The sequence below is a fragment of the Vulpes vulpes genome, chromosome 12 (assembly GCF_048418805.1).
Source record: "Vulpes vulpes isolate BD-2025 chromosome 12, VulVul3, whole genome shotgun sequence".
Lineage (NCBI taxonomy): Eukaryota > Metazoa > Chordata > Mammalia > Carnivora > Canidae > Vulpes > Vulpes vulpes.
Window position 1 is genome coordinate 76,252,501 of NC_132791.1, and position 20,837 is coordinate 76,273,337.

General features: G+C 42.5%; 3 non-coding genes and 1 pseudogene across 3 annotated transcripts; 3 read left to right on the forward strand and 1 right to left on the reverse strand.

Annotated features, from left to right (window-relative positions):
- Positions 1-2,422: 2,422 nt before the first annotated feature.
- Positions 2,423-2,504, reverse strand: TRNAS-UGA (transfer RNA serine (anticodon UGA)). Its single transcript has one exon. It is a non-coding gene; the product is annotated as a tRNA-Ser (tRNA).
- A 7,494-nt stretch (positions 2,505-9,998) lies between these two features.
- Positions 9,999-10,070, forward strand: TRNAQ-CUG (transfer RNA glutamine (anticodon CUG)). The gene has a single exon. It is a non-coding gene; the product is annotated as a tRNA-Gln (tRNA).
- A 6,848-nt stretch (positions 10,071-16,918) lies between these two features.
- TRNAS-AGA (transfer RNA serine (anticodon AGA)) lies at positions 16,919-17,000 on the forward strand. Its single transcript has one exon. It is a non-coding gene; the product is annotated as a tRNA-Ser (tRNA).
- Positions 17,001-17,795: 795 nt separating this feature from the next.
- Positions 17,796-19,080, forward strand: LOC112910300 (V-type proton ATPase subunit E 1 pseudogene; annotated as a pseudogene).
- The last annotated feature ends 1,757 nt before the right edge of the window (positions 19,081-20,837 follow it).

Below are 20,837 nucleotides of genomic sequence, written 5' to 3' on the forward strand. Positions count from 1 at the left end.
GAAAAATGGGCAAAGGCTAGTCCAAGTTGGAAACAATCCAAATGCCTTTGTAGATGGGGTGGAGTTTAAGAAATACCTTGACATATGTCGCTGATTTTGAAGAGTGGGGATCATGGAAAAATGCCTGTCAGAACAAGAGTGAAAGCACTGGGGTCTTCTATGACCAAGGAAGCTCAGAATAAGAGTGGCCCAGAGGGGTGACACTCTGGTGACACTCCAGGTGGCACCGTGGTGGCTGCTTTTCTGTTCCAGTCCTTCCAACTCTCATTCTTCTCCTCTTGTGTGTGTGTGTGGGCGGGGGGGGGGGGGGGTTGTTTTGTCTGTTTTTCTATAAACAAAAGCTCTGGACCTTTTCTTTCCATTTACCACTGCATGCAAACCAGAGTACTAAGTCTCTGAATTTATACTCTGTTTCCCAAATCAACCAAAAAACACAGGTAAATGTTCTCAGTCCCTGAGTATGCAGAAGAAGGTATAAAGAGAGAGGGCAGGAACCAGAGAACTTTCTGCTGGAGTCTATGTCAGAAGAGACCGAGACATTGAGCACAGCGAGTCCTGGCAGCCAACTGTGCTGTTAGATTTGGAATTTTTTCTCTAAGTGATCAGATTTTCATTTTTTCTGATCCCACTTCTTCACATTCTGGTTGTTTGACTCTCATTGCTAGCCATCTTTGGACCAAAACAGACGAGTAACTGAAACAAAACCAAAACTTGCAAATGTGACACTGTGACACACACGACATGTAAAGTGTACAAGACCATGATGTGCAAGACAAACTGCCTAAGCCCGACTTGTTTGTGGTCCACTTTCTTTACATATTTTATGGCAATATCATAGAATAATGCCGCATGGACTCATGTTCCAAAGATAAGACCGCTGACGGTCCCCATCATTTACTTAGTTTACATATTCTGATCACGGTTGCCACAGATCTCTTTCAGTAATTTCTGCTCTAAAATCATCCTATGACTAATTCTGGTCCTGAGAGTCACCTCCCTGAGACACTGAGACTCTTTTAGACTAAGATTCTCCCCTCTGAGTAACTTCAATACACCCTGTTTACCAGAATCAACAGGCTTTTCTGATGGTTTCTGTATGGGGCTCCACATGGATTTTGTTTTTAGTTTCAAACCAGAAATATTCCTGGGCTTGGCAACCAAAGCCTTACATCCACTTGCTGTGTTTTAACAAACCTTTCCCACTCGGGCTCTGGAGTTTTCAGGCAGAGAAGATAAGAATGAGTGTAGTGCTCTTCTTTATAAATTAATCATTCATATGAAATTACAGTAGCGACTTATTATCACTCAGGTAAAACCACATTGCTGCCAAAATGATATTCCCCAAACTTGTGCTAGAGAAACACTTAATACACAATGGGTAACAATCTCATACTCCAGACCAACCACTTAGACTTATCTAGGGAGGCAAAAATCTGAATAGGAGAGTCAGGCAATAACATTAATTTCCAGCTGTAGACAATAGCAACGAAAGCACCCCTGACCTGCCCCCACACCCACCCCAACTTTTGGTTCCCTGGGTATAGACACAAACCCAGAGTTCAAGCTCAGTGCCACTTACAAGCTAGGTGATCGTGGCCATATTATCTTACTCTTATGGATGTCAATTTCCAGATTTATAAACCGAGGGTAATAATAGTATTCGCTTCATATGAACATTGTAAGGATCACACAAGCTAACACACATAAAGCACTTGGAAATATGTATATAATAAATGTTTGATAGGTAGGTACTGATATGAAAGTAATTTCTGTGTTTACACCAGGATTGAGTTGCTAATCACTGGTTTTTAAAAAGAGTGTTCCCTGTAGTATTTATGAAAAGTGACCTCACACACATAAGAAAGTCCTCGGTGTACATACCATTTTACTGTGCAGTGTTGGGCAAGTCAATCTTTGTTTTCTTATTCTGTAAAATGGGACTAATATCACCTATGTCATAGGGTTATATTGGTGACTAAATGAAGTAACACATGTAATGCCAATTCAGTGCTTGGGACATAGTAAGGATTCAAAAAATGATAGCTGTTAGAGTATAGACTGCTTTATAAATCTTGAGCTGTAGAAGGTAGCAACGAAAATACCACCAACTCCAGGAGATTCAGGGGGTTTGACTTTGATGCTGAGAATCCAAGTTGGCTATGACCTGTAATTGAGAAAAACCAATAGCCTTTCTCAAATCAGGTATAATATTAAGTGAGGCTCACACCCAAAGAGATGCACTCATCCCTTTGAGAATTGATGGTCAAGGTTTCAGACACAGTGGTATTTGGAATTGGAGAAAGAAATTATCTGACCCAGAGACATAGGTAACTGGCAAGGCAGGGTGAGCTGAACAGAAGTTCTTCTTTCCTTTGGCGTGCAAACGGACAGAAGTGATGGGAGGAAGATTTTGGCAAAAAATCGTAGCCGGCAGGATTCGAACCTGCGCGGGGAGACCCCAATGGATTTCAAGTCCATCGCCTTAACCACTCGGCCACGACTACCTGCCGGTTGTCGCTTCTCGTTAGTGACTTTGAAGGTGTGCCGCTTAATAGGCACCAAACCATCTTCCAGCATAATGTGACATTACACTGTACTGTGATACAGGGAAAGATGGTTTGGTGCGTAATTATTACGGCTGGTAAGGAGAAATAGGATTCCTACGTCCATTCAGGTCTTCTCAGCCTTGGATGAAATGCATCGCCCAACAGCAAATCCCAATTCAGCGGGGCGGGTGGAATGCAGAGAAGCCTGGTGAGCCAAGAGGGGACTGTCTGCACCCAGAACTCCACTCCCTGGTCTGAGTGACCTGAGACCTGCAGGTGCCAACGGTGATTGGAAGCGGGCTGGAAGGAATTGGAGTTTTCGCGTTTGCTTTCAGCGTTAAACCCTAAAACCTAAATATCTTCGATGGCCTTCAACTGCTTTGCCCTTTCCCTGCTTCAAAAGAACATGGGCGGGGGGTGTGGGGGGGTTGCGGGCTGGGCGGGGGCAGGAAGGGTCCCGGGGCAGGAAACAGGAGGCCGGTAGCCCCAGGAGCCCAGCCAACAGGGAGAAACCGTGCAGGGTAACAGATTCTCCAGCCTCCGGACATTCTCTCCTGCTCCTAACACACAGGAGGGTGTGAAGACTGGCTAAACCTAGCTGTATTAATAGAACTGCTCCTGCCAGTAGAAAATGGATTCATTGACACACTACAGAACCGGGTTCTTCTTTTAATGGAAAATTTAGGGACCCTGAGATTGAGTGCTGGGATTTGAAGCACTTGGTCAAAGCACCCTCACGGTAGATGGTAGCTTCAGACAGACTTCCAGATACAATCAGGAGAAATCCTTTCAGGCCAAGGCTGGGTCAGAAGGAGACAGAGATTGGAGAAGTGAACTTGCAAAACTAAGAAGGTCAGCGGGGGAGCCAGGAAACAGATTCTCCCTTGGGCCTCTAGAGACAACCAAACTTGCAGACACCTTGGATTGGGGTTTCCGATCTCTGGAGCTGTGAGAAGATAAACATCTGTTGTTGTAGGCCACTCACTTTATGGTAATTTGTTAGGGCAGCCCTAGGACGCTAATGCAGCTCCCTTCCCCACAAGTTTGGAATAATATCCTTGCTGGTGGTAGCGCTTCTAAATTCCACCAAGGAAGTTCACCCAAATGGCATGGCATTTCCACATGGCATGCTTATTTTGGAGAAAATTCTCCTAGGGAAATAATCCAAACTAAAGGAAATTATTTATGTGCAAAGACCTATATGATACAATTAGTTATCATAATAATGTTACTAAAACATTTCCAACAAAGGGAGGGGATGATTATATAACTTAAGTTATATATAGCTGGAAGAATGTTGCAAAGCTATAGAAAACAACATTTTGGAAGAGGTTGTGATTGCTCAGGTGAGAAGTACATGATAAAATGTCAAATGAAAAGAGCCAGATAAAAATATATGAAATATGTGACCATGATTCTGTAAAATTTTATTTATAGATATTTGGAAGTTGGGGGGGAAATATACCAAAGTATTGCTAGTGTGGTCTTTGGGTTTGAGGGTTGTGTTATTGTTTTTCTTTGTTTTTCTATGATTTGAAGCATACATCATTACTGAAGTTTTTAAAATGAAGAAGCAGAGATATTGATTTTATTGCTGGAACAAGAAAGATGAATTCTCTAGATATAAGACTTCAGTATTCCTCAGTAGCCAGCCAAACATTGGCTCAAGTGGTCATTATCCAAAGGAACTATTTGTTCGGATGCCTGGGTGGCTCAGTGGTTGAACATCTGCCTTCTGCTCAGGTCACAATCCTGGGGTCCTGGGAGTGAGTCCCACATTGGGGCTCCCTGTGGGGAACCTGCTTCTCCCTCTGCCTATGTCTCTACCTCTCTCATAAATAAATAAATCCTTTTTAAAAAAAAGGGGGGGGGGACTATTTGTTAAATATGTTGGTGAAGCCGAATTTTACAGAGGAGGAGACAGACACAGAGAAATTAAGTGCCTGACCCAAGGTCACAGAGCTAGCAGCTAGAAGCAACTGAAGAGTTGCAGCTAGGAAATCCGAATTCAGTTTAGGGAGGTTTTAGGGCAGAAAAATGCTGCATTCATTTTGGGTTTTGTTGGTTTGTTTTTAAAAAAATAGGTTTTGCCAATCCATTTCACTTTTAAAACTAAGTATCATGTAATTTATAATGATGTTTAATAATACTGATAATTTGAGAAATAATTTAGGAGGTTGAAGTCCACAGCCAGCTACAACAGTGAGGCTGGTGGTTGGAAAAGACTGCCTTTCTGATGTTCAGATTTTGAGAAATAGTCCTCAATGAATGAATGTACAGATTGCATTTTTTGAGGGGTATACTTTTCTTAGATGCACAAGACAATCAGCACCAAACAAAAACCATTAAACTTCTCAGGAACAGATTATCCCAGTTAGTGTTTTCAGAGCAAGGTCTTCTGCTCTTTGCCTTGTTTATTTAGGGTGAGATTTTTCTTATAAATGAAAATAGACCAGTTTTTCAAAAATGCAGCTAGAGAGTGGCACCAGTCCAGAAGGGCTGTAATCTGGAGAAGACAGCAGATTTGTCAGATGCTTTGCTCCTGGGCTCTCTGCCTCATCACCCCAGGACATCACTCAGTCTAGAAAGTGATCTTGGGAGGCCTGAAGAGAGAATCACCCAAACTGTGGCGATGAGAATGAAACCTGAGCATGGAGTGGTAGAAAGGACTAGAGAAACCTACCTCCTGCCTGAGGGTGCTGGAAGACACCAGAGACCCCTTGGACGCCACAGATGCCACAATTTTCACTCATCGACACATATTCTCACAATGAAACAACTTGGAAAACACTGCCAATTGGGAACTAGATGGGCTTTTGTGGTCTTTTTTAACCTTCTCTTTCTGTGTCTTTTTTTGTGAACATGCATGTAAAGAGGTGAACGAAAGTTAGGTGCACACTGCAGTGATGCATCACAGGGCTGGGGTGGGGGCATCCATGTGATCCCACACGGGCCAGGACACAGAGCTGTGACACTGCCTCAGAAGTTCCCTCCTGCCCCACCCCAAGCAACTGATCAATGAATAGATTTGGGGTTACGGTGATCATCCTATCATGTGTAGTTGTCTGTCCCTTCTGATATATCCCACTCTATCATCCTGTCCTTTTATGTCCCCCTTTTACATCTTGTCTGATTTTGTATTGAGTGAATAGTTGTACATTATTCCATTATTTCCTCTCTATTCACAGGAAAGGCGCAAATTCCTTTGATCTTGTTTTGATGGTGAGGCTGGAGATAACCACATAGAGTCCTGACCACACAATTCTTTTTTTTTTTTTTTTTTAAGATTTTATTTATTTATCCATGAGAGACAGAGACAGAGGTGGAGACATAGGCAGAGGGAGAAGCAAGCTCCCTGTGGGGAATGCGATGCAGGACTCGATCCCAGGATCCCGGGATCACGCCCTGAGCCAAAGACAGATAATCAATCACTGATCCAACCAGGCGCCTCCCAAAAAATTCTTATATTGATATTTTACCATTTTCCCAGACGATGCAAAGGCCTTAACATTAGGAAAATTAAATTTTATTCATCTCTCTCTTGAGGGATGTCTAAATTCGTTGTTTATATGCTTTTAAATTCTACCTTCCCTTTCTCCTCTAGCAGGCATTCCTAGTGTTTTATTGAGTCAGTATTCACTTCCATTTGACTGTAACGTACCATTGTTACTCGTATTTTCTGCATTTTCTTCTGGGATCATTTCTGCTTTATCTTTTGATTTTCAGGAGCAGCAATGCCTTCTGGCTGGAATACAGTTTATGAGATAGTTGTGACTTGGGAGTAACAGTGCCTCTGTGAATGGACAGTAAAAAGCCCAAGGAAACTAGGTTTCAATGACACAGGACCTAGAAGACTCACTGAGCATCATTAAAGGCTTGATCATCATCAAAGACTGTCTGGCATCTGCCTTCCAGTCACATGCCTACTTCTTCAGTGGTAGGAGGAGAAGATGAGAATTTAAGGGGCTCCCCTCGGTGGGGCCAAGGCAAGGCTGAAGTAAGGTCATTACCTTGTCATAGAAAGGAGCCCAGTCCTCCCCGCTTCATCTGACCTATTTACATCTGAGTCAAGACTCCCCAGATGGCATTCTCAGGAATCTGCACCCCAACAGCCCTCTGAGAACCAGTCCAACCAGTGTTTTGCATGCAGTCATGGGTGCAACTTTGACTTACTTTACAAGATAAAGATTAAGGAAAAATATAGTCACTATTTAAAGGTGATTTGACTGGGCAACCCTGGTGGCCCAGTGGTTTAGCACCGCCTTCAGCCCAGGGTGTGATCCTGGAGACTGGGGATTGAGTCCCATGTTGGGCTCCCTACATGGAGCCTGCTTCTCCCTTGCCTGTGTCTCTGCCTCTCTCTGTGTGTTTTTCATGAATAAATAAAGAAAATCTTAAAAAAAAAATAAAAGGTGATTTGACTTTAGCAATACGATGCTTAAGTTCTACTTAGAGAATTTCTTTTTAGTTAGTTAAAAATTAGGTTAGGTGATATAGGAGAATCTCCAAATGTAGAATATTCATAGCCTGTAGTCTATGGACTTGAAGTGTTCCACAAACACTCTGAAATAGTTTGCAGAATTATACATATATATATAATATAGATTATATCGAATAAAATATGAATACATATAATTATATATATGATTGATAAGTCTAGGGGCACCTTTGTGGGAAATGGGTTTCACAGATTTTATTCAATATGATCTGGAATCCAGAGCCAAAAAAACGTACTATGAATCTTTGCTCTAATGACTTCTTTATCTTGGGAAAGAGGAGAAGAATTTTTCAGCAATATTTTGTTTAGGGGGAAATAAATAATATGCCTATGAGTGAGCATGCACTCTTCAAACCAATCCCCACAGACTAGTACTGGCAACATGTGGAAATGACCTCAGTTTTGCAGAAAACTTACCATTATGCTGATGTGGAAAGCCCAGTTGGAGTCTCCAGTGCAAAGTAGGCCCTTGAGGCTAAAAGCAACCTTACAGCTCTGGCCTGAGACAAGAGCTTGGTCCAACCATCAAACCATCAAAAAGCTCCTCTTCTGCTTTCACTATAGATGGGTGTCCACACAACCAGTCCATAGACTGTGTCCCTATCTTGCATCTTCCATATGAAAAAGTGTGAACCCAAGACACCCTTTGAAACAGTATCTGCAATCTCTGCTCAAATGTAAACATCCAGTTTTTATTCTTCTTTGAAGAATATGTGATTGGCCTCTAGTCATCTGCAGGCTCCCTTAACTAATTGATTCATAATTGTAGTTTATCCTATCACTATTAGCCCCAAATCTCCAAGGGCAGAGCCAACACTTAGTATCCTCCTTAATGCTATGCCCACAATGCTGAGCACGGCAGTTGGCAGGGCATGAGAATTCCTCCTTCTAAATTCCTATGAGTCTATATGCTCTGAGGAAGGTGGTTGGCTCTTCGGGCAGTATCACTGCATCTGACAATGTGGCTCATTAGTTAAAAGGGGAGAGAATTGTGCTGGTGCACATTGCAAATCCCACACTCACTTTCCCCTATGATTAAAATCTTACGTGAGTGTGGCACATTTATTACAATTAATGAACAAATATTTATACATTATCATTAACTAAAGTCCAAAAGTTATTCAGATTTCCTTAGTTTTTACCTAGTGTCCATTTTTGTTCCAGGATCCTATTCAGAATTCCACATTATAGTTTGTCATTGCATTTCCTTAGGCTCCGCTTGGTTGTGGCAGTTTCTCAGGCTTTGCTTGTTCTTGTCTTTGCACAGTTTGGAGTACTGCTCAGGTGTTTTGTAGAATGGCCTTCATTTGTCTGATGTTTTTCTCATAATTAAACCAAGTTATAGGTTTGGGGGAGGAAGATCACAGAAGTGTCATTGTCATGTTCACCATTTATACCATTTCGAGGTTATATACTATCAAAAATGGCTTATCCCTGCTGATGTTGACTTTGGTCACTGGCTGAAGTTGTGTTTGTCAGGTTCCTTCCATCACTTACCCTATTTTTCTCCCTTTCCTTAATGTACTCTTTGGAAAGCAACCACTATGCAGAGCCCACAATGAAAGAGTGGGGAATTAGATTATTTGGAACTCTTCTGCATGGGCGATTCCCTGAGACTGAGGTTGGTTCTACATCAGGAAAGCTACTGGAGCCAGACTGTTGGAACTGGAATGTAGTCTTCATGTTCACTGGTAAGGCATTTCATTTACTTCCCAAACGTCTCTCCACAGCCCCCATTTATTTATTCAATATTTATAGCTTTATTTACTTATAGATTGATTGTCAGAGAGCCTAGAACTTGGTACAAGCCCTAGCCCCTACAAATACTCTGTGAATTTGTTGCATAGATCTGAAGTTCAATTGTGTTGAAAATGCAGACAAGTCTGGTGTCTCCTTCCTAAGGCTTCTGGGAATCACTTTATTTGCCCCACTTGGCAGGAGAGTTTCATTTTGTCTTTCTGCTAGTGAGGGCGAGGGCCAGGGGCCTCAGGGGACGAGGAGGAGAACTGAGCCCTGCCACTCCCCGGTCACCATCTCTGGGTCAGTTTTCACCTAATTGTTGCGCCTCTTTGGGAGCATTTCCTTGCAAACCAGATCGATGTCTTTCTGCAACAGAAATGGTCTCAGCTGAACGCCGACACCTCTCCAAGGCTCTTGTTGGGAAGGTTCAAACCCTGACACCCGCGAGTATTATTTACTCTCAGTAAAGATGCTTTGCTTCTGTCCCCAGGCCTCTGGTTTGATGGCCGGGGACCGCTTCTGTCCCCCCCGCCCGTGGGGCCAGTCCGGACGCGTCCTCCCTCGCGACCGCAGGAGGACTTTCCTGCCGAGGGGTTCGCGCCAGGCGCACAGCTGCTGCCCGGGGGAGCCGAGTCAAACTTCCGGAGACAAACCCCTGCGCGGAAGGCGCTCGAGGTTTCTATCCTGCCCTTACGCTTCAGTCTCCGCAGGGCGGAGCGCTTCCCCGGACGAAAACGCGTCTCTTTCTCCCAGGGGTCCCGCCACAGGGCCGGGGTGGGGGGGGGGGGGGGCGCACCACGCGTCGTGACGTCATCCACACGTTACGGGTCATGAAATTAACCTGCGAGGGCAGAAGGGAACGCGAGGCCCGCACACGCGAGGCGGCGAGCCACCTGGGCAGCCGCACGGGGCAGGTGGAGCCCGGCCGCCGGTAGGTGGAGCCGCCCTACCTGCGTCTGGACCGCGGGGCGGGGCGGCGGGCTGCGGGAAGGGCGGAGGGCGCCAACAGGGCTGAACCCGTCTCGTCTGTCCCCAGAAACCGATTTGCTTTGGGATTTTGCACTAAGAGCCCTGTGCACGCAAGAGAAGGCCCCTGTGTCACGGGGACAGATATCAGAAACGAAGACACGAATTTCAGCCTTCTTGGGACTACCTGATCCCAGAAGTGGAGACGTCCTGCCAGGGGGGAGCGCTGCCAGCGCCAGCGAGTGTAGGGTTCCATGGTGTAATGGTTAGCACTCTGGACTCTGAATCCAGCGATCCGAGTTCAAATCTCGGTGGAACCTGAGTGTCCTCTCCTTTTCAAGTTTCCTTTTTACGGGTAGTTGGCAGTGGACCTCCAGTTCACGTGAACCCAGAGTGTAATCTTTTTTTTTTTTTTTTTTCCCAGAGTGTAATCTTGAAGGGGAAGATGACACCGACTCTGTGTGGACCTGGACACTGACTCGCTGCCCTATTGTTCAGACAGAGTAGAGGACCATCCTCCCTCCTTCTCCCTGTTTTCCTCTCCCACCTAACAGATTTTCTGTGACACACAATTTTGAGTTGAGTTGAACTTTTTCCGAGTTATTGCTTTATAAAATGTAATGAGCTCACTTGGTGCAAAAGGATGCAACAGAATTGAAGGAGAAGAAAGATCCTTATGAATACAATATTTGCCCAGAGAAAATCTGACTTCATAATGTCTATTAGGTACAATGACCTGAATTTACACATCTTTCACTTTCCACTGAGAAACACAGATTTGGGAAAAATCTATTCATCTATTAAATAAAACATTTCTTGAACTGTCTCAGATATTTGAACACTGAACACTGCTGGATGCCCACAGATGTAAATTTGAAGTACTTATGGACAGAGCAAATAAAGATCCAGATACATTTTCTAAGTGTTTCCACAGTGTTCCTTTGGTTATTTTTATGACGTTGATCCACCACACAGAATTGCTATGATGAGTATGTTCCACAGAAATCAGAGCTTTTGAATTGTATCTGACAACATTTCTGTGATCATTTTATTGTCATAAAACTGTTCCAACAGCAAGTTAGTTCATTTTCTGGTAAATGTTAGTATGTGTCAGAACTTAAGGAAAGACAGTTCCTGAGATCCTCAAAAAGTAATTCCAAAGTGTCTTCCTTAGTTTTATTTCATCTATTGCATTTCTAAAAATTGTATATTTTTATTTCAAGATACACAGTATCAGGCTATACATTATCTTATGGGTCTTTTTCACTTAAAACCTGAAATTGCTGAAATTGTTACTTTCACAGCAAGTAGCTGCCATTCATTCACTCCTTCATTCATGAATGATGCTCTACTGTGTCAATAAATTGCAGTTCATTCATCCACCTTTTGTCAATGGGAAATTCATGAATTTGGTTTTGGATTATGTCAGCTCTGGGGTCATGGGATATTGAAATTGTTTTAGGGCAGAGGAAATCTGGGATTCAGTAATGACACACTTAGCTGAGGATTTATAACTTTGATCTGTCATTTTTGCCCTCCAAATGCTTGGGCACAGTAATAATCACTCACCCTTTTATATTATACTATCTAATTCTCCAAATTATTCATAATCCTGTAATTCCTAGAGTTAACTGCCAGTTCTCTCTAGTTCTATATGTCCTCCAACATATATGCCATTGCAAGGCCCTATGCCACCACTATCTCTAAAGCTTACATAGCCACTTGAATTTACCTGACCAGGAAGCAATTCTGTGTGGGGCTTGTGCCACCTGTTTCTTCTGAAAGAAGAAATTTTGCTTTCACACATTTGATTGGCAAAGCTTAAGGCACAGGCCTGCATTCTAGCTGTGCAGAAGGCTAGGAAATTGAGTTATGCCCTGAGCATGCACAATTCATAGCTAGCAACTTCTTCCTAATATATGAAGTCTTAGCCATATTAATCCACTATGTTCATCAATGTGATAATCATCTACAATTCTTTTTTCACATCTTCCCAAACTTTTGTTTCCACTGTTTTTCTCTTGCATTATGATTCACCTACAGAATATATTCTAATGGAAGATAATAAATTATACATATTAAATAGTAAATTAATACTAAAAGACACAGTAAACAAAAGAATTCTATCATTAAGGAGTAAAATATGAAAAAAGATCACTTTTAATAAATAATAACCATAAAAAGAAATAAAATCATAAAGGGGAAATTTATTCATTGACATTAAAAGCTCAAATATATAGTTTGAATAGTAGATACAACAGGAATGATGAATAGATTAATGAACAAGAAATTGGAACTAATGACCGAATGGTATACAAAATTATAAACAACAGGAACATTCAGAAACACACAGGAACATCTAAATAAACAGTGAATGCATAAAATAATGTCATTAGTAATTACTAACTTTTGAGATGTGGAAACAAGATGGAACAAAAATAATAGACAAGAGTAATATAAGAAATGGGATATTGTGATCAGGGTCAAATTATCCTAGAGTTATTAATTGTGAGAAAAGATTAAAAACAAAGTACAATGGAGTCATAATTCATGCAAATGATGAATGACTATAAAATCAGTGCTTGTCTGAGTTCATGGCCAAAGCCACATGATAACCATTGGCAAAGAGGAATATATAAATTCCAGGATATAAAAATAACCGAGAAATATTATTGAAAAATCAATTATTATTAGCAGTATATTTTAATGTATTCTATAACATATGAATATATTAGCATATTATAATTATACTGTAATTAAAATTTTAGTAGTCAGAAGTTAAAATAAGTATATTATTGTGCTTCATTATCATTTGCTAAATGTTTCTTCAGTCACTATACTGCATAGTTGGGCCCCCAAAATGCCCTCTGTCCTCTCTTAACTTAGATGGACCCATTTGTTTCTCACCATTTCTCCTTTTATTCATAGACTTTATTATATTTGTAAAAGTGAAGATTTATCATGATATAACACATAATTTTAAAGTCTTTCTTCCTTGTGAAGTTTAATACAGCAAAGTAAACATTTTACTTTTAAATTGTCTTGACCACATGGGCAGAATTCTCAAACAGAACTTTTTCTTTAAAGGCTTAAAACTAGGGGTGTCCAGGTGGCTCAGTTGGTTAAACCCCTGACTCTTGGTCTTACTGATGCCTTGATCTCAGAGTCTAGAGTTTAAGCCCTGCATTGGGCTCACGCTGGACAGATATTTATAAATATCTATTGGGAGTAAAAGTGTGAGATATTCTTACTGCTAACTATCTAGCTAAAGAATTCTCAATATTTAAATTATCCTTTTAGGAGCACCTGGGTGGCTCAGTAGTTGAGCATCTGCTTTGGCTCAGGTTGTGATCCTGAGGTCCTGGGATGGAGTCCCACATCAGGCTCCTCACAGGGAGCCTGATTCTCCCACTGCCTATGTCTCTGCCTCTCTCTGTGTTTCTCATGAATAAATAAATAAAATCTTAACAATAAAATAAATTATCTTTATACTTAATTTTAAATAATTCTTAATATTACATAAAATAAACAAAATTAGCCACTTTCACATTTATTAGTTATTGAAGCATTTTACCCCAGATAGTGAAAAATCCATTCATATTTCAACAAATTGGTAGTATTTTAATATACAAAGCATATAGGAGATTTTCATTCTGTTCTTAATAGCTAGAATTATTATTCTTGTTTTAAAATAACTTTTCAGGTAGCCACAGTAAACCTGGATGATATGCCTTGCTCATATCACTTGTAATCTCACACTGATTAGATATGACAGTAAATAATACAATCTCATGATTATTCATCAAACTTAAATTTAAGGGTTCCAAAAATGATGTGGAAATAGGTCCCTGGCTATTTGGCTTAATAAAGGCAAAGGATGAAGCAAAACCAATCAACAAAGTGTTGACTTCAAGGCTGAAATAAAGTTTCATTACATCTGATATTGATTACATTTAGATTTGTTAAGTATGCATGTTAAATCTTTAAGGGAAACTACAATAATAATAGAAGTGGCATATTTAAGTTAATTTTTAATGCATTTTAATTCAAATGCACTTCTTAAGAAATAATACAGAGAGATCTCCTGTACCTTTTATCCAGTTCCCCACTCCCCCCAGGCGGTGACAACTTGCAAGTTATCCTTCAATGTAACAGTAAGTATGTTGACACAAATACAGTGAAGAGAAAACATTTCCTTCAACACAGGATCCCTGATCTCCTTTCAGGCAGCCACACCTGTTCTCCTCCCATCCTCCACTCCTTCCTCCATCTCTGGCACTGATTGGTTCTCATCCCTCTGTGTTCTTATTCCCACCTGATAGTAACCAGGAGGTTTCCCCTTCCCCTGTCCAAAGCAGTGTTAGATGTTCGAGGGAACCACCTGAAACAAGGCAATATATTGGCAAGTGCTAGGGATTAGAACATGGACATTTGAGGATTCCATTATTCTGCCTATCACAACAGCTACTGTATCTTTCATTCAGTTTAAGATCATCCTGGTTCTTGGCATACAGCTACTGTATCTTTCATTCAGTTTAAGATCATCCTGGTTCTTGGCATGACAAGGGATTTTCAATGGATTCCTGGACATTTTGGGTATTATGCTATGGGACTTTGGATGTTATTTAAACTTCTGTTTCAGGTGGTTCCCTCGAACATCTAACACTGCTTTGGACAGGAGAAGGGGAAACCTCCTGGTTATTATCAGGTGGAAATGGAATTCCAGGTTTCTCATTCAGCATCTCTCCATATCTAGGTGTAGGTTTCTTATTATTGTGCAAGAGAAGGAGTCCTGGCTCCCCACTAGACTCCCACTGGTACTTCCCTGGGTTGGAAGACTAGGAGAGCCTCATTATTGCTTCTCATGTGATCTCCACTGACAGGGAGTGTGTGGCCTCCTTACAGCTAAGCAATGATGAGAGTCTTGTGTCACCACTAGGCCTCTTCTGATGCCACCCTGGTGGGGAGGTAACAGACCCTCCATTCCTGCCAAGTAGGGGGTGGTTATACAAGATCCCCTACAGGGGCTCTGCCAATAGGGTATGGGAAAAGCCTCTTTAAAGTCTGAGCAATGAAAGTCTCAGCCTCTTGTTCTGCCTTCTCAGAGATACCATGTGTTGGGGGGCAGTGAACAGGGGTGGAGGGAGCACCTTGCTACAGCTTGGTGAGGATGGGGCTCTGGGCTCCCCACTCGGACTTGGCAGCTTGTGGGCGGAGGTGAGACTACAGTTGGTGTTTATGCCCATCTTCCTGCAAGTGAACAATCTCTAAAATAGAATGTTTAGCCTCACTGAATACACAAAGTTGACTAAAAAATCATTGGCATGACATATGATTAGGCTAACCATATGATTTTTAGAATATACAGCTTTTGTTTATTTTTAAAAAGATTTTGACACAGAGAAAGAATCCGAGAACACAAGTGAGGGGAACAGCAGAGGCAGAGGGAGAAGCAGACTCCCTGCTGAGCAGGGAGCCCCATGTGGGGCTCTATCCAAGGTGGGGCTCCATCCCCGGACCCTGGAATCATGACCTGAGCTGAAGGCAGACACTTTAATGACTGAGACACCCAGGTGCTCCTAAAATATACAGCTTTTAGAAAAAGAGGCAAGCTTAGGTCCAGGAACTTGTCAGATTATCATGATTTCCTGCAGGGGAAGTGCTCTCTGTCTCCCATTCATTCTTGCTTATTTTGGTTATTTAAATTATGCAGCACATGTACCAACCATCTGTTTGATCCTTAAGGACACTCTGTTCACAGCTCTGGGTGTGAAGTCTCCTCAACTGAACCTCCGACCCAGTTGGTCATGGTGATAATTGCAAACCTCTGGCTTCTTGACCTTCACTACTTCCACCAGCGGTGTAGCGCTTTGGCATCCTCTCTTTCCCACTGCCATTAACAAGCCAAACTCTGTGACCACGTCCCCTTCAGTGAGCCCCAGCTTACACATAGAGCAACCCGTGAACTTCTCAGTAATCCTAGCGACCTTCTCACCAGCACACTTTGATGGCCTTGGTCATGGTGAGAAATGCCTGGGGTTGGGTGGGAGCTTCTGGGCTGTTGGCTGAGACCTACTTCCATCTGGATCACATGGGTATGTGGATTGTGAAAATCATAAATCCTGATGTTTAAGAGTTGTACATTATTTCTGTGTCCATTTGACTTCAGTAAAAACAAAAAAAAAATCAGCTTCCTTTGATTGAGATATTTGTTTAGCAAAAGAAATAAAAGCCTAATTTGGCAACAGAGGTTGTTCTATGGATTTTTCTAAGCACATTGCAGCATATTAAACTATGACATCCTCACTTCAAATCATGAGAAACTGATATAAAGATCTTAAGATCACTGAAAATGACACAGGTAGTAAGTGACAGAATTGATGTCTGAGCCTTCCAGGGTTGGGCAGCAGAGTCTGGGTTTAAAGATTTTGATCTCTACAAAAGAAAACAGGAGCTTTGGATAGGATTCTTTCATAAAATAAATCCAAGGCTGAAGATAACGAACTTGGGAAAGAAGTCCTGCCTGTCTCTGGAAGAGGCTGCTGTACCTGACTTATTTTCCTTCAAGTCAAAATTCCAAAAGGTGAGGGTTTTTTTTTTAATTATTATTTGTTTGTTCGGCTTTAAAGTAAGTTTGACTCTGTACTAATGATGCTTATGAATGGATTCTTTGTCTCTCAAGAGTAGGCCACAACAGACACACCAGGGAACGACTTGTTGATAACTAGAAGTGTGCCTTCTTCCTTTTATCAGCTACAGGATCTTCCACCATGTGGATGTTCCAAAAGTTACTTTGAAAATCGATGGTCATTTCGAGGTTTTCAAATCATCGCTAGCCTCTGGATTCTGCAGCGAATGCCCGAGCCTGGGCCGGAGTGTCGGGTGTCACACGGGTCCCCAGCAGAAGCTGCCCCAGCCGGAAGCTGGGCTCCCCCAGGTCTGCTCCGCCTCCCTCTGTCAGGCCCTCGGAGTAAGGGGTCCTTCCTTCACAGGCCACGGAGGAAGTGTGGCTTTGCCAACTCGCCATCACAGCTGCTCTCGGTCTGAACGAGGTCAAACAGCAAGAAACACGAAGGGCAAGTACACTTACTTTGTGGTGGGAAATGTGGCCCTTGAGGAGACCGGCGGCGCGGCGGCTATTTATGCTAATGAGGCCGCGGGCTCCCGCGTAGTCGTGGCCGAGTGGTTAAGGCGATGGACTAGAAATCCATTGGGGTCTCCCCGCGCAGGTTCGAATCCTGCCGACTACGGCTCTCCCCACTTCGGGGAGGCAGCCTCTTGTCTCCCCGCCAGGGCCCGGCGCTGCTCTGGCCTCTCAGGAGGGACCCTGGCCCCTTCTTTATAGGTAGGGCCAAGGAAAGACTTAAGACTCGGCGGCGTGCTTCCCCCACACAGCCAGACACCAGCGTTGTTTCTCTACTAGTTTTTTCCACAAGTAACTCGACCGCACTCCTCCAAGTGTTTTCTTTTCCGCGAAGAAGAGCCCAGGCTTTGTGATGCTTTCGTGTTTGCTGCAACCAGAGCACCCTTTCCCCAAGGAAATGTTGGCAGCAGTGTTTGCCTCTCCAAGGAATTCCACCTTTACCTGGGCTCTTCTCCAGCTCTGCACGTCCTTGCCACACAGAAAAGGAAATTCCAGGACCTTTTGGATCAAATGCAGGTGAAAGCCCTGACTCAGAGCGATGGTCGCCAAACCCCAATCCACATGTGTATTAATAGGAAACCACTACACAGCTAAAGAAATTAGATAAAGCCAATTTTGTCGTGGAACAGGATGGACGACGTATCTCTGGGCTGGTTTGTCCCACGGTCCAGGACAGCAGTGATGAATTGAGGCTTTGATTCCATCTAGGCGCAAGCCAGGCCCCGTTCAGGTGCAGAATTGCACTGTATGCGTAACAAGCAGGCGTTGGTGTCTTAAATCAATGCCTGAAAGGGACGCTAAGGCTGACTACCTCCCTAGACATTCTTCGAAAAATACAGCCCATCACTGCCCAAGAATGTCTCTAATAATTTTTCATTAACACGGTGCTCACTGCTTTTCTTTTCCTGCTTTCTGCTGTCGCCTTCCAGGCTGAGCTCAAGCCAGCGGCCTTCCGGCCTAGTACAGCTTTCGCTATGGCCCTCAGCGATGCCGACGTGCAGAAGCAGATTAAGCATATGATGGCTTTTATTGAACAAGAAGCCAACGAGAAAGCAGAGGAAATAGATGCGAAGGCAGAGGAAGAGTTCAACATTGAGAAAGGTCGTCTTGTGCAAACCCAAAGACTGAAGATTATGGAATACTATGAGAAGAAAGAAAAGCAGATTGAGCAGCAGAAGAAAATTCAGATGTCTAATTTGATGAATCAAGCAAGGCTCAAAGTCCTCAGAGCAAGAGATGACCTTATTACAGACCTACTAAATGAAGCAAAACAGAGACTCAGCAAAGTGGTAAAAGATACAACCAGGTACCAAGTGCTGCTGGATGGACTGGTCCTCCAGGGTTTGTACCAATTGTTGGAGCCCCGAATGATTGTTCGTTGCAGGAAACAGGATTTCCCTCTGGTAAAGGCTGCAGTGCAAAAAGCAATTCCTATGTGTAAAATTGCCACCAAAAAAGATGTTGATGTCCAAATTGATCAGGAATCCTACCTGCCTGAGGAAATAGCTGGTGGAGTGGAGATCTATAATGGGGATCGTAAAATAAAGGTTTCCAATACTCTAGAAAGCCGGCTGGACCTCATAGCCCAGCAGATGATGCCAGAAGTACGGGGAGCCTTATTTGGTGCAAATGCCAACAGGAAGTTTTTGGACTAAACCTTTGGGAGAGGTAGAGTTCATCCACTGCTCTCCTGCTGTGGTGTGGAAGTTTCTGACATTTGAAGAAATGAGATATCTGTGTGGCTTCCTCTTCCCTGTTCTCATAGTCTGTATTTGTCAGTGGATACTCTGTGTAGCTAATGCCCTTATCCTAATTGTTAACAATAGAGAAAGTTTCACTTCATATAATCAGGAAAGTTCCTTCTTAGCTTATCTAAAAGTAGCACAACTTTCATCAGCTTGTGTAGTGTGAAGGTGAGGGTATCAGATGGTGGTCACAGGAGCTTCGCCAAGTCTCTGCTCTTCCTCCAGTCTTCCAGTTCTTGAGCCTAGAGGGGATGTGTACGGTGATCTCTGACATGCAGTCTTTGCTCTTAGGCTTAAAGTGCATGGGGGCCGTGCATTCCTCCCAGCAGTAGTCGCTTCACTGCTAACCTGTTTGGGCCTAGAAGTGTTCCTCATCTGTAAATGTGATTTAAAACCTAAGCCATGAATATGTCTTATTTATTAAAACAAAAGGTTTAAAAAAAAAAACACGGTGCTCACTGTATTGGTGAAATATCAGATCCCTTCCTCTTTCATGTGGGCCTTTGAGGCAAGAAGTATAATTAAAAGCTTTGAGTTTCAAAGTCAAGTGGGGCATTGATACTAAGCTGTAACAAGCCCTCTTTGGTGAGCAGTGCTAGCAAAATGAACGTGACTTGGCTTTGTCTACAAAGGCAGGTTGCTGGAGGATGAATTTGATCCTTTTTCACAAAAACTCTTCATCTTTCTCCTTTCCTGCTCTCATATCCAGCATACTGGTTGCTGAGACTCAGAAATTAACAGAATTCTAGAATGTCAAAGCTAATGGAAGGTTAACATCCTCCTGTGCAAATAATTCTTAATTCTAGCATCAAGGGAATAGAGGGAAGAGAACAACATGAACTGTTTACAGAATTTTAAAATAAAAATGTGCTAAAAAAGGATTGCCTTTGTTTCATCTGTGGGACAGTTTCTGATTGGCTGAGTAGCTGCCTTAGAGCCAAGGTAGGGCTCCTCTGCTCTCAAAGTTGATAATTAGCTTCCTCCTGTGGGCACCTCTCACCCCCAGCTTTTTCACTTCTTAAATCCTGACCCATGTCTCCTACTTGAAGAAGCCTTCAAGTTCACCCCTCATTCACCTGCTTCTATGCCTCTTATGGTGTCTTTGCCAAAATATCCTGTAAGAAAACACAATATTATTAGTGCCTCCGTATTTCTTTATACCTATATCTCATATCAAACTGGTTTTATATTTGTCATTTGTGATGCCTGCAGAATGTGTGTGTGTGAGTGTGTGAGTATTTGAGGAAATGGATGATCATATTTTAATCCTCAAAGCCCAGGTGATTAATTATTCAATCACCTCAAATGATTTAGACTAAAATGTAGTAGAAACTAACCCCATCTATGAATCTAACTGGTGCTGTGTCCTTTCCAAGTAAGTTCCTTTAGAGTGTACTTTCATCTCTTTTGTTTATCTGGCACCATCTAAAAGTCTGCATGAAGTAGATCAATTAACCCATCATTTCTCCTTATATACTTTAGGAAATGTTTATGTTTCCTTGGCTACATTATCTGGTAGTCCTTCGGAAGCAACAGAGCATCCTAAATAAAATGCTGTTTATGAGGTTTCTAAGACTCCCAAGTAGAAAGTGCCACCTCTGAGTGGCAAATGCAATAAACACTCTGAAAACACAGAATTCAGAAAATTCATTAAGTTTTAAGAGAATTAATGTTGCCTAGCATCTATTTCCCTTTCTGTGCTTCCTTCTCCAATAAGAAATGGAGAATATTACAAAATTTTTAAAAAGATTTCATTTATTTACTCATGAGAGACATAGAGAGAGAGGCAGAGACATAGGCAGAGGGAGGAGCAGGCTCGCTCCCTGTGGGGTGCCCAATGTGGAACTTGATTCCAGGACCCCAGGATCACGACCTGAGCCAAAAGCAGATGTTCAACCACTGAGCCACCCAGACATCCCAGAATATTACAAATTAAGGGCTTCTTCTCAGTGGAGACTTAGGGTTGTGAAGGAGATGAAATAGAGGTTCCAATAATCTCTGGTTAAAAGAGGACAGGGTTCCATTTCACTCTGCTGTACCTACCTGCCTTATTTTAGTGTCACAGCCGTGTGCTCTGAGGAACCCACACCCATGAGCCCTCTGAAAAAGATGAGAGAATTCCAAGAACTGGTTTGACTAGAATCTTAGCTTCAGGCATGGGTGCACTTTGGCCTCCTTAATAAAATTGATGTAATGAC